Genomic DNA, 11,367 nt, shown 5'->3' with positions numbered 1-11,367 from the left:
GACAGTAGCTGCTTAAATAGTATTTACTCATTGGGAAAATTTTTACAGCCAAAATGTCTTATTTTCAATAATGTTACCAACCCAGTGGGCCACGGTTCGTAGTATAGGCCACTGCAAATAATTTGTCAAGATAGGTACTATTTTAGGCAAGGTTTCTGTGTTTGGATGTCATTAGAAACGGTAAGAGCACAATAAAATTCTTCTGCAGATCAATTTTCTGTTGGAGAAATATAAGCCGAATTATAAATGTCACAATGCGAGTTTGAGCATTTTGTAACTATATTATATGGGTAAGTTACGTAGATTTTTTAGGCTGCTGCACTTTTATAATATACATTTTAGAGATAAATTAAATGGTTTTTGTTGCTGGGTAGTGCTAGTAAACATACACAACCCCTTTCATTAGTCTAATAACATTCAAAGACTCTCTAAGAGTTCACGTTCTCATTTTAGTGCAGTAAAAATAAGAGAAAAATTCCATAAACCTAAAAAAAATTAGCACAACCGGGGAATTTGGTACAGATGTTGGATGTACCTTCCTTTTGAACATTCTAAAAGTCCCCTAAGATTGAAGCTGTGCTACGGCCGCCATATTGGAAAATGGTGGCATATTTCTGTATTTTTCGCTATAGTGACTTTATTATTAGAGATACAGGAAAAAGCTTAGTATACAAAATGTAGGTCATCTAAAACTACACATTTTTTGTATTTACCATCTTTCTCTAAACCCAACGGTTTTTGAGTTATTTGTTATTAAGTATATTTAGTTTTTTCTATTTATCAAAAATAGGTGAAACACATGGAAATTGACCGTTACTTTCAAGGATTATGATAATTTATCCCATTTAGTTAAATAGTGTGATACTATAAAATCTTAAAATTAAAGCTTATTTTATGAGTAAAACAACTCTGCCACAGCAAACCTGCAGACTCAGCAAATTTCCATTTGATTGGATGTTTTATTAATTGTATTTAAATAAAATTAGATTCAACAGGTACCTAGGTTTGCTGCTACAGGTAGGTTATTATAGTGTGTTTTTTTTTTTGTAAAATATCAATAACTTAGTATAAAAAAAATTAATTTTCCAAGTTTGATCATAATAAATCTATAAACAAACAAACTGCAACAGTTAACTAATTCATAATAATAGCATGGTAGCTTAAGATTTACAATTTACAAATTTAAATATACAAATTTTGGTTGTGTTTACTGAAAATATGGCGATTATTTGTCACGATTCGAATACTAACCGAAGGGGTTTTCAAAAGGAGATGAAGCAAGTAATTTAAGTACTGTAATATTAACTCGTACCAAGTATCGGAAATATTGTATGCAGTGAGGAAATCAACCATATTTTGTAAACTACGCAATAGTCATATTAATATTTTATACTCATTTTTACCCATTTAATAAATTAACATTTTAATATTTTGATGGCACTACCACTATCACTCTGATATCAACTAAGGGGGATGAATAATTGTCGTAAACCTTGAAAGTAACCGTTGATTGCGATGGGTTTCACCGATTTTTGATAAATAAAACTAACTATACTATACCATACTTAATTAGTCATCAACATGAACTAGACACGAAATACACCCTTCCAAATTTACAATGGGATGTCAAGTATAGTTAGTTAGTGTGGTGGTGCCATAAAAAAACTAAAATGTTAACTATTAAATGGGTAAAAAATGAAGATAAAATATTAATATGACTATTGCGTACTTTACAAAATATAGTAGATTACCTTACTGCATACAATATTTTCGGTGCTTGGTACGAATTAATATTACTTAAATAACAGGCTCCATCTCCTTTTGAAACCCCATTTGGTTAATATTCTAATCGTGACGAATAATCGCCATCTTTTTAGTAAACACAACCAAAATTTGTATATTCAAATTTGTTTATTGTAAATTTAAAACTCCCATGCTATTCTAATGAATTAGTTAACTGTTGCAGTTTGCTTGTTTATAGATATATTTTGATCAAACTTGGAAAATTAGTTATTTTATAGTAAGCTATTGATATTTTACTTAAAAAAAACACACTATAATAACCTACTCGTAGCAGCAAACCTAGGTACCTGTTGAATCTAATATTATTTAAATACAATTAATAAAACATCCAATCAAATGGAAATTTGCTGAGTCTGCAGGTTTGCTGTGGCGGAGTTGTTTTACTCATGAAATAAGCTTAAATTTTATAGTATCACACTATTTAACTATATAGGATAAATTATCATAATCCTTGAAAGTAACAGTCGATTTCCACGTGTTTCACCTATTTTTGATAAATAGAAAAAACTAAATATACTTAATAACAAATAACTCAAAAACCGTTTGGTTTAGAGAAAGATGATAAATACAAAAAATGTGTATTTTTAGATGACCTACAATTTGTATGTTTAGCTTTTTCATGTATCTCTAATAATAAAGTCACTAAAGTGAAAAATACAGAAATATGCCACCATTTTCCAATATGGCGGCCGTAGCACAGGTTCAATTTTAGGGGACTTTTAGTATGTTCAAAAGGAAGGTACACCCAACATCTGTACCAAATTCCCCGGTTGTGCTAATTTTTTTTGGGTCAAAACATATTTTTACTGTACTATTTGTAAAAATTTTATTTATATAGACATATCTATATTGTTTCCATTAAGCTGAATGAATAAATCGAAGTAACCTCTATAAAAAGTCTGCAGTATATTGCAGTTTTCCAACTTAATGACTTTCAAATCATGCACATATTTCTACATCAATATTGTAGGCCTAAAATGTTTTATCCAGTTGCTGTAAACTATTAATTCAACAACATATGGACACGGCTCAAATGGGCACCGTGCCCTACTGCACTTGTATTATTTTGTATTATATTACACAATTAAACATTTTTCCAATGATTGAAAGCATGTATGAAAATAATCTCATGAACCTATGATGATCTGTCTAGAATAATATGATAAAATATACAGGGAAAAGGTGTGAAAAAGGCAGACACCAACCCGTAAAATAGATATAAGATAGTTCAATAAGAAATAATTGTAAAATAACAGGATTTTCTACTGATTTCGTAATGGAATTTATATTGCAACACATGACATGATACAGAAGAAAATCAGTTTAAAAATAAAAAAAACAACATTGCGAATACTTCTTTTGGACTATTCAGTAACTCCCAATAAATGTGTGTTATTTGAGATACAATATTTTAAAACTAGGGTTGCTTTCAGAGAGGTGAAAGCCAGTTGAGCGGAACAAACGTGATTTGATATTTGTATAAGTAACTAAATGTAAAAAGGTCAATAGATTTATTTACTAATGCTGGTTTTAAAGATTAAAATTATAATAATTCAAATTTACCTCTTCGAGAAGTGCATTATGGTAGTTTTGACCAGGAAAATATTACAGTAGTTGGAATCTGATATTAACATCCAAAAAGGGCATTAAAGTATAAAAAAGAGAAAGGAAATTTAACATTCAAATTCAACTGTAGCCTACAACAAAAACATTGGACTTCATTTTTCACCCTTACAATTGGTTAAAGTATTTAAGTATAAAAAAACAGTACCTATTAAAAAACGAGTATTGTATAACAACAGGAGAGGAAATGTGACATTTAAATTCAACTGTGCAGCATAAACATAGGTTAAACTCAGCTTTCTTTGCTGGAAATAATTTATGATTGTTAATACCAAGTATTCTTGATGGAGGATATGTTTGTAATGTAACTGGAATGTAGGTCTTCTGCCATTATTAGGACGATTTAGCGGCATTTTAATACTGGCCTTAATAATACCATTGGCCATTGAATACAGTAGATTTTGATGAAAATGCTGGCTACAAATTCAACATGGGGATGGAATGTCTAGTTGTATTGATAGTCAAAGATAAAACATAGGCCTACTAAAAATGTAGGGCTATTTTAATGTAAGACTCAAATATAAAACTCCTTTAAAAGACTATAATAAACTGAATTATCAGTCATGTATTTCAATGTTTAAAAACGTAAAAACTGCAAAAAGTCTTACTTATTGAACAATAAAATAAGATGGCTGAAATGTAGGCATAAACATAAGTAATAAGTAAACATCGCATTCAGTTGATTTAAGTGAAAACAGAATAATATAATAAGTAGGGAAGACATGCCTTAAATATACAATGTAGATAATATAATTAGAAATTAGTAGCCTACTTCTGGACAGGCCTAGACAATTATCCATACCGTGGTTAAAAGTGTACTTCTATAAGCCCAGGTTTACTTATCAACGGTTGTAACTGGACGTATGTATAGTCCGTGTCTTGGCAATCAAAAAACAGTATTTATATAGGATAGGCTACTGTTATCGACATTTGAAATGACTGAATTGTTACCAAATTACTGTTTCACAAAATGCAGATTCCATTTTCAGCCGAGCCATTAAAATGAGGATTTTCCGAACAATTATTAATATTACAGAATAGTATATAATGATATACAACTTTTCACATTCCATAATTATATGTTAGTTTTGAAATCGTTTCCCCGTTTAACCTTAACCAACTATTCCATTCCAAAAGATAAAAATTATATGGTGCAACACAAATAAACAACCCGATCGCCTACCTATAACCTACACTATACCTTCCTAATCTAACCTTACTTCAAAACACTTAATGTAGTCACGAATACTCATAAACCCCGACCTACCTCCCCACATGCCTAAATCAGTGTTCAATCTGCGTTTTATCATAGACTAACCAACACAAGTAGACTTCTCATCCCATTGTAAATTTTGAAGCACGTTTTTCGTGTCTAGTTCATGTACGTGACATAAAGGCGCTAGTGTCGACGAAACTTTGTTTCTATTATTTTAGGGTTAATTTCTTGATTTGTGCTTTACTGTTTGGTTATATAACTAAGGGACAAGTTATTGTTTATGATTAGACCGTATTATTTGGTTAAACGAGGTTTTAAATGGCTGTAATAACGGGAAACAAATTGTAAACAAAACACGACCTCTACAGAAAACCGTACAGAACTAACAATAAAATTGGCTTCAGCTGTTCCATAAGGATGGGAAATCTACTAAGGGAGTATGTTTTATCTATGGTTTTATCAATAAGTGTAATAACTTACTGTACCGTCGATGTAATTCAACATAATATAACCTATGAGGTATTATCGGATTAAATACCGATTTCGATGCGGTTCGATATATCGCTTATTAAATCCTGATTTCTAACATTGGCTGTTTCTAATCAGCTGGCAACACAAATAGGTTCCCAAGAAAGTAGTCACCGGTCCGTATCCCTCCGCTCCTTGTTTATGCTCCGCGCATTGAGAAAGTAGTTCCGTATATTTTCTCGATTTTCAGTGAGTTCCGTGCCTTAAAAAATGTTTTAACGGCATTTTCTTGTTTATTAAAATCATAGGAATGGTTTTAAATCGTTTAAAAGAAAAGTATAGAAAGTTCAGAAATACCTTATGATTCTCTTGTTTAGCCTACATTTTTCTTGTAAACAAAAAACTGTCATAGCTACTTTAGTCCCGTAAGCCTAATGTTAAAAATTTTAAATTTTACGTTCGTTTTAAATTGCATTAGCATTATCTAATTGAAATTTGTTTGTTTACAAACCATCTCATTATTAGTCTAAGTAGTCTTGTTAAGTTTGGCTGAAATGTGTTCAGCCGTTATTGAGTGATGGTGTTAGGCCTATATTGTTTGCATTGAAGTTGATCCCAAAGAGCTTCGCTCGCTTCGCTCGCTCCGCTCAATTAACAGCTGTTTTATTAAAAAGTATTTATGACCAAAATGTAAACAAATCTGTGGAGGGATCTTTAAAGGCTTATGGGGCAGAGCCCTAAGCGAATTTACTTCGTTTTTCTTTTGATAACTCATCTACAGACCAAGATCTTTCTTTGGACACCTCTACCAAGTTTATTACGCCCAGCCGTTCTCTCAAATTAGTGGATATAAAGTTTCCAAGTAAATATTTAGATTCCCCCATGTTAATCTTATGGGAGAAAATCCAACTTTGATGGAAGATCCTGCCCAAACTAATGAAGATATCAAAAAACGAAAAACACTTTGCAAAACTACAGATCAGGGCAATGTTTTTGACACTTTAATACTTAAATCGGTCCAAAAATGAGGGAGGAGTTCTGTTCACAAAAATTGGCTTAGCGTATTATATATATAGATACATGAGAATACATGCTGAAATACACATATACATTGAATACATGTTGAATACATGCAAATTAGGTACCTAGAACACGATTCATTCAAGTTAAAGTCCTAATCGTAAAAAAATGATTTATAGACACGGAGTATTGCGCAATGGTATTCATCACGAGTTTTTACCCATCTATAATTATTTTGTTATGTATATTAATCAATCCACGAAGGACCAAACCTGACATGGAGTTCACGTTAGAGAGCTAGAGCTCTCTGGGAGGACTAGAGCTCTAGAGTCAATCAGAAAACTTTGCAAGATATTGTGTGTGACTTAAAATAACAATATTTAAGTCAACTTTTTGACTAAGTTGACTGTTATATACAGTAGCTATAAATTATAAATATACTGACATAAAATGAGAAATATAAATTAGTTTGAAAACTCAATTAATACAAGAATAAACTTCTTAAAGTTTGCAATATCACAACGGCCAATAAAACCAAAAACATTTTTCAAGGGGCAATATGTTCAGAAATCTTTATACCACATTGAAAACTAATTTAAACGTAACCTTTGTGAAGTGATGACAATGTGGTACTTTTTATATTAGTTAACATGTTGTCTCCTATCTAATCCATAATAAGCAGTTCATAGTAAGACAGGGCTGTAATTGCTTTTTCTGGAAATTGGAAATTCAATTCCTTCAAGAGAACTCTGACAATGGCAAGCCTCTTCTTCAAAAGGGAACGTGTATTATTTTCAGCCTTTGATTAAAAAACACACACGATGAAAGAAATATTGCCATTGCCTTTTCTACACAATGTATACCTTATTATTAGTTCTTGTTTACAGTAGTTTAACTTTAAGGAGTCTAAAGGTAGGTATATTCATATGGTAGAACTTAGTTAATTCAAACCATCCTAGGTTATTACGAATTCATTTTACAATTCTCCTAGAAAAGTAATTCTTATTCACTAGCATTGGCTGTAAACGGCCTATTCCGGTACTAGCACAGGTAGTATCCGCAGGTACTGGAACAGGTAGTAACCACAGGTACTGGCACAGGTAGTATCCACTGGTACTGGCACAGGTAGTATCCGCAGGTACTGGCACTGGCAGTATCCGCAGGTACTGGCACTGGCAGTATCCGCAGGTACTGGCACTGGCAGTATCCGCAGGTACTGGCACTGGCAGTATCCGCAGGTACTGGCACTGGCAGTATCCGCAGGTACTGGCACTGGCAGTATCCGAAGGTACTGGCACGGGTAGTATCCGCAGGTACTGGCACTGGTAGTATCCGCAGGTACTGGCACTGGTAGTATCCGCAGGTACTGGAACAGGTAGTATCCACAGGTACTGGCACAGGTAGTATCCGCAGGTACTGGCACTGGTAGTATCCGCAGGTACTGGTACTGGTAGTATCCGCAGGTACTTGCACTGGTAGTATCCGCAGGTACTGGCACAGGTAGTATCCGCAGGTACTAGCACTGGTAGTATCCGCAGGTATGCACTGCACTTAAGAGTTTCACTTAAGTCGACTAACTAATTGCTCAATAAAAAGCTTTCTCTCCAAATCAATTCTAGCATCAGTTTGAGTGAAAGTCAACTAAAAAGGATTCATAAGAAAATACAAAATACTTTGCAAAGTCACCAACAGAGCGAATTTGAACATACAACTTATTTACTATACGATCGAGGAGATAAAATAATACAAAACAACAGTTTGGCATCTACCATGATGGGTTTATTAACAGAACAATGGTTGTTATTACGGGACACAAACATAATGTTATTTTTCCCACTGTTCAATCTCCTAACCGACTGTTTTTTTAAAGTAACACCTGGTTGTGATAATCATTATTTAAAATGTTTTTTTTTGTCAAAACAAAAACAAAGACAGTAGGCCTATGTCAATGTTTACAGTAATGTTATTCTTTTGAAGTTGAATAAAGTTACATTTCTATGCAATTCAGTGCATTTTCTTAAAACAAAATGTTGGACACACCAACATTGTACATTTTGGTCCTTCACCCCGCGATAAAACCACGACCTCAAGGTAAATTAAAAGTACTCACACATTTTTAAATATTTAGTCAGTTGTACATTCATTAAAGTTTTATTGGACATTAACAAACAATGTCAGAGCAAGATCATTTACAACAACTATTGAAAGCTAGAGGTAATATTAAGGCTAAACTTACAAGATGTAAACAATTTTTTGATAAATGTTTAGGAAGTCAGCATGTAAAGGAATTACAACTTAGGCTATAAAAGGTAAAGGGATGTTGGTTAGAATTTGAAAATGTGCAATCTAAGATGGAAGACATTGATTCAGATTCAGAATTGAATCATGAAGCTTAAAGGGATGAGTTTGAGCAGCAATATTTTGAGCTTTGCGCAGAAATAGCTAGCTTATTTATTGAACAACACACGTGTCCACCACCAAAAGTTAACGAAGTTGTTGTTAATCACGATTCTAATTCAAATATAGGAAACAACCCAACAAGCTTAAGGTATTTACTAAATAGCGCTCTAATTCACATCAGGGCTTTAAAAGGGTGATGTGTTTAACTGATGTACTGACCTAAGACCATATGTGTATGTGAATCAATGATCACCTGTTATTTTGCATTTGTTTTGTTTGTATTAGTTTTTCAGTTTGATATAACTGAACTAATTTACTTATTATTTGAAAATGTAACATTGGTGACGAGGAAAACGAAGAATGGATGGACAAGAGTTAAATAATCTAAAGAAATCACGAGCTGTAGTAAAAGAACAGTCGAAGAAGGCAGACAGATTCCAATTTCAAGGTAGTCTTACAGTGACTGAGGTGAGTGTTAAACTCAAAGCAATGGCTGACCAGTATGAACGTTACAAAAGTATTCAGGACCAAATTGATACATTAACCGATGAAGAAAACTTGCACCATGAAATAGAATGTGGATGTAATGTCGATGATAAGTATTTAAATCTTACAACACAACTTCAAGAGCTGATTATGAATGAATGTTCCAACACTAGGTCTACACCACTTCACCCAATTAGCAATCTATCTAAAGCGACACATAGTTCAATTCACGGGTCCTCATTGTCGGGTAGTATACATTTTACAACTTTTCACCCAGAGGAAACGGTTACAAAATTTAATTAAGAGACTTGAAATATTCCTACGCCTTAAAAATCTAAGTACAGATGGTAATGCAAAAGTTTACATGCTACTACACGCTCTTACACCCCAGTTACACCAACAACTTTATGATTATGTGCACCTGAAAACCCACTTACAAAAGACTACAGTGAGTTAGTTCAGATACTAAAGGATTTTGTGGAACCACAGCCAAGTCAATGGGCTTTACAACATAAGTTTATTTCTCGTACTCATCAAGAACATGAATCCATAAATTAATTCTCAATAGCACTTAAGAAATTAACTAGCAACTGTGACTTTAGTTGTGATTGTGGAAAGTCGGTTGCAGAGATGTTTCTTAAACTTCAGTTTATTCGTGGTTTGAATGACATAGATATTCAAGCCAAACTTCTTCAAGGTCGAGAGAAACGCACGCACAAAGACATTGTTAACGAAGCGTCGGCAATGGAACTAGCTAAATCTGAGAGCAAAACTGTATGTCGCAAAACAATGGAACACCTTCATTTGAACAGGGTGGATTCCAATAGGAACAAGCCAAAGAAAATGTTGTATCGACAAACATTTCAAGAAACTGGCACGAGACCCAACACAAAATTTGACAATCTAAAAGGGAAATGTTACAATGCGATTCACCTTATCATCGAGCTAACAAATGTAAATTTATAGATACTTAGTGCAGAAAATGTACTAAAATTTGACACATAGCAAGTGTATGCTTACAGAAAAAGAACCAGACTAACAGAAATTTGCAGCAATACCAGACTCAAGATGGCTCGGAGAAAGGCAGGGAGTATGAACATGAAATTTATGTACTAAGTGACAGACATAAAGGTAAACCCATTCTTGACATATCGATTGAAGTTATAACTGTACCAATGGAATTGGATACAGGTGCAGCCCTTTGTACAATGTCCTATAGGCCTAATGATTTAATAAAAAAAACTGAATGTACGTACAAAAGTATTTAAAACCAACATCGAACTTAGAACGTAACACAGGTGAACCTATCAAACCCAAGGGTATGATATTTGAACATTGCTCATACAAGATGCAAACATTTGTTGTAAAACTCTACCTTATTGACCAATCTGACTGGGGAACTCCCATTGTACCAGTGGTGAAGCCAAACGGACAAATATGAATTCGTGCTTATTACAAAGTAAAACTGATCAGAGTAATAAAATATGAGAACCACCCTATTCCAAGAATTGAAGAAATCCATTCTCAAATGAACAGAGGAAAAGTATTTTGCACGCTAGATATTTCTAACGCATATCTTCACATGAAAATGGATGACAGGGCACACATGCAGACATTGAGTACACATAAAGGTCTGTACTAAGTTAACCGTTTAATGTTTGGTGTCAAAGTTGCTCCTTCACTTTGGCAACAGTTCATGGACAAAACTTTACAAGGTATTTGCGGAGTGCAATGCTTTTTGATGACATTATTATTATACAAGGTAAGACATCTGAAGAACTCTTGAAAAGATAAAAGGTTGTTCTAGAAAGTGAAGAAGTAAAAACTTAAAATTGAACGGAGAAAATGTAACAAAGGGTTACACATAAAGATTAATGAAAATGATCCATTCATTGTCCATCTCATAACTACGAAGCTTAACGTATCCACACATAAGGAGTGGGAACTTTCAACCATGCCAAAAGAACTTCCCTCTTTAAAGGAACTTACAGACTTCTTACATAAAAAGATGTCAAATATTAGAAAACGTCATCCACAGCAGTGTTAACACTAACTAAACGTCATTTCAACACCATAAAGGACTGCTCATACGTAGTTTGATTAATCCTCGTATGAAATATTTTAATACATTAAATTCTATAAAGTGGTCATTGATGTAAACAATATTGACTTAATGGTATAAACCATATTAAACTATTAATTCCTCGTTTGGAAATAAATTAAACTAGGTCAACAAGATTGGCTTTACATAGTGCATGGTACTTTGATTACCGACAGTTAATTACCGCTTCGTTAAATGACATGATCAGTTAATTTGGTTTAATCAGCTAATTAGTGGAATTGCAATGTAG

Source organism: Macrosteles quadrilineatus, unplaced genomic scaffold, assembly GCF_028750875.1.
Source record: "Macrosteles quadrilineatus isolate MER2022 unplaced genomic scaffold, UCM_ALF_1.0 Scaffold_1__1_contigs__length_201487025, whole genome shotgun sequence".
Classification (NCBI taxonomy): Eukaryota; Metazoa; Arthropoda; class Insecta; order Hemiptera; family Cicadellidae; genus Macrosteles; species Macrosteles quadrilineatus.
This window is presented reverse-complemented; position numbering follows the sequence as displayed.